The sequence below is a fragment of the Ailuropoda melanoleuca genome, chromosome 1, assembly GCF_002007445.2.
Source record: "Ailuropoda melanoleuca isolate Jingjing chromosome 1, ASM200744v2, whole genome shotgun sequence".
In the NCBI taxonomy this organism is placed as follows: domain Eukaryota; kingdom Metazoa; phylum Chordata; class Mammalia; order Carnivora; family Ursidae; genus Ailuropoda; species Ailuropoda melanoleuca.
The window spans coordinates 97,257,800-97,261,551 of record NC_048218.1 but is presented as its reverse complement, the minus strand read 5'-3'; the positions used below and the strand labels follow the sequence as shown (position 1 = coordinate 97,261,551).

Genomic DNA, 3,752 nt, shown 5'->3' with positions numbered 1-3,752 from the left:
AAGTAAGGGAAAAAATAAGAGTACCTAAAAAATTTACAAGAAAACATCAATTAGTTTAAAACTTTTATCAGGTAGGGGTGCCTGGGTGGTGCAGTTGTTTAAGCCTCCAACTCTTGGTTTCAGCTCAGGTCATGATCTCAGGGTAATGACATGGAGCCTGGCATTGGGCTCTGCTCCTGGTACAGTCTGCTTGGGTTTCTCACTCCATCTCCCCCTGCCCCTCCCCTCCCTAAAATAAATAAATAAATATTTTAAAAAAATTATCAGCTATGTATTTGGAAATTTAAGATAACTTTTAGTTATACAAAGGAGTCTTAAATTATGAGCAATGTGTATATTAACAAACTGACTTTTTTTGTAAATGACCAGTATTATATGTGCATACGTGTCTGTATAAAACATATACATTTACAGTACATTTATAAACATAGATATATATGTTTTTTTCCTAATGATAACTAAAATATGGGCTAGAAATTTTATCTCCTAGGTGGTCATTTTGAGCATTTGAGGATTGAATAAATGAAAACTGCCAGAGTTGTCTCTGTAACTGTCCTTTATCCTAATCATTGGTTTATGTCTGTATTTTTAAATGATGTAAATTTTACAGAGTGAAATACAGAAATATTAAGTATACAATTTGCAACATTTGACAGAGATGTACATTCTTAACTTCAATCAAAACATATCATTTCCATCTTCCCAGTAAATTCCCTTTATCCCTTCTGGTCAATACACATTTTCAATAAATAACCAGTGTTTTGATTCCTATCAGCATAAATTAGTCTTGTCTTTTCTTCCATTTCATTGAGTGAAATCTTTAGTGTCTGGCTTCCTTTACTGAACATAACGTTGTAGGGATTCATCCATGTTGTTTGTGAAATTAATGGTCCTCTCTTTATTATTGCTAATGGGTATATTATTTTAAAATTACAACACAATTTGTTTACCCAATCTCCTATTGATGGATATTTCAGTGTTTCTAGTTTGGGGCTACTATGAATAGAGTTGTTATAAATAGTTTTTGCTAAAGTATTTCATGAACCTGTGTTCCCATTACCTTGAATAAATAGCTAGGAGTTAAATTGCTGGACCATTGGTAGTTATTTAACTTAGTAAGGCATGGCTCAAACGGGATGTGCCAGATTACACAACCACCAAAAATGTCTGAATGTTATAGTTGTCCACATACTCGCTAACATTTAACATTAATCATCTTTTTAATCATACTCATTCTAGAGATAATTAAGTGGTATCTCACTGTTTTAATTTGCATCTTCCCAATATTGAGTCCATTTTCATGTGCCTTTGGTCATTGATTTAGATTTTTTTGTGAAGTTCCTATATAAAATATAGATATGATGTAACTTAGATTTTTATTTCTTTTTGTGTCATTTGAGTTGAATTTATTGGCATAACGTTGTTTAAATATTCCATAATATTTGTCTTTTAATGTATCTGAGATCTGCAGTGATATCCATTCATTCTTGTGATTGATCATGAAAAGACTTTTTCTTTCTTTCTTGATCAGTCTGTTTAAAATTTTGAGCTAACTTTTGCTAAATCACTAACTTCTTAGCTATTTTATTAATGTTTTCAAAGAATTGACTTAAGTTATATTAATATTTTCTGTTATTAGATTTTTTATTTCACTGAATTCAGCTCTTTCATATTTCTCTTATTTACTTTTTTGGTTTCTGATTTGCACTGCTTTTTTGTTCTTTTTTTTCTATTATTAAGGAAGAAAATCCCTTTATTTGCAACTTCTGTACTTTCCTACCATAAACATTAGAAAGCTGTAAATTTCTCTCAAATTGTTGTGTTATTGGACTCCAGAGATTTGCATTTGTATTTTTATTGTCATTTGGCTTGAAACATTTTCTAATTTCCCTTGTGATTTCTTGAGTAATGGGTTGATTGATGTGTTATTTAATTTCCAAATAGTTTAAGAATTTTCGTTCTCTCATTCTCTATTGATTCTCTATTGATTGCGAATATAATTCAGTTTTAGTCAGAGAATTGCAGAATATTCTGCAAGATCAATAATTTCAAAGTTATTGAGGCTTAATTTATAGCCCAGTGTATAGCCTAACTTGGTGAACATTTTATGTGTACTGATAAGAAATTACTGGTGCAAGGGCGTCTGGGTGGCACAGCGGTTAAGCGTCTGCCTTCGGCTCAGGGCGTGATCCCGGCGTGATGGGATCAAGCCCCACATCAGGCTTCTCCGCTGGGAGCCTGCTTCTTCCTCTGCCACTCCCCCTGCTTGTGTTCCCTCTCTCACTGGCTGTCTCTATCTCTGTCAAATAAATAAATAAAATCTTAAAAAAAAAAAAAAGAAACTACTGGTGCATCTTCCTGGTTCTGTCAAACTTCATTTTATTCTATTAGTGCAGGATGGCCTACCTGGTTTATATATTAGCTTGTGGCAATTGCCCTACAGTGTGGTATTTACAACAAAGTTTTGTCCTTTACTGAGTCTTTCTGAGAGACTCACTGAATCTTGCTGGGCCATAAATTGAGTATTCATCACACTGCATAATCTTTGCTATCCAGTCATCTTCCAACTCTGTAGCAGGTGATCTTCGTAATACCTCTTATACTTGAACTCTGAGTATGAGTTGCCCAGCCTTCGGTCAAATAAATACCTGTGGTGAATCCCCACACAGACTTCACTTCTCCCATGCAATTCTTTTCAAACCCTATTTTGCAGATTTCTGCTATATTAACAACATGTGAGTCCTAGATCTATCTTCTTTGCTTAGTGAGACTACAGCCTTGTTAGGCTACATTTCATGAACATTGGCAGAAAACTGTTCCAAGGCAGAAACCTAAGAGGATCATAGCACTCTCCACGTGAGTTTCCTTCTTTCAAGGAGCACACTCGTGAGCTGCGTATTGGTCAGTGCCTGAAAACTGTTGCCTAATACATTGTGTCTAATTTTACAAATAATTGTAGGGCTTTTTTCATCTTTAAAATGCATCACTTTTTCTCATACCTTATAAACCTTAAGTATGTGATGGTGAGTGATGTAATTTTTTCAGTAAGCCTAGGACCTCCACGAATTTTCCTGAAGCTTATAGCTGTAGTCAGGTATAAAAGCTTTCATTCCTTTGGTTCCTTTGATACATTCCTTTGATGTTTGGGTTATTGAAAACAGACTCACTAGATAATTTAATTTTAGCTTAATCTATTTCTATTCCTCAGAGTGTTAGCTGTGCTTTGTTTTCGATGAACATTCTCTTCCGGCTCCATCTTGAACAACTTCTTCATCAGAATCTCCTTTTCTTACACTCTAGAATACAAGAGAATACTCCTGTCAAGAGAAAGTCGCTAGAGCCCCTGGTTGGGACACCAACTTTCAGACCTACACGTTCAGGCTTATCTTTAAGAAGTTGTTTTATCTTGTTTACTGCTGCAGGTGTAAGGGGCGAGGACAGCCCAAGTGGGCTGTGGCTTCTTCTTGCTCACCACCCAGAAAGTGGCCTAGACTAACGAAGTGGACATTCTCACTGCCCTGGTGCCTTGCGCCGGGGCTCAGGTGCCTCAGCCTCTCTCCAGGGGCATGGTGGCCACCTATTAATAATTGTTTTTTTTGGAAGAGTAAGTCTGGTACCAGTTACTCTTTCATAGCCAGAAGTAAAAATCCAACCACACTTTGGAGTATAGTTGAAACCACTGAATAAATATTTTCTGTCTTACCATAGGTTTGCACTTATATAACAATAAAGCTATTTGTGACCTGTTAGTA

At 35.5% G+C, this 3,752-nt stretch overlaps 1 pseudogene; it reads right to left on the bottom strand.

Annotated features, from left to right (window-relative positions):
* Positions 1-3,090: 3,090 nt before the first annotated feature.
* On the bottom strand, positions 3,091-3,508 carry LOC100474811 (annotated as a pseudogene).
* Between the last annotated feature and the right edge of the window lie 244 nt (positions 3,509-3,752).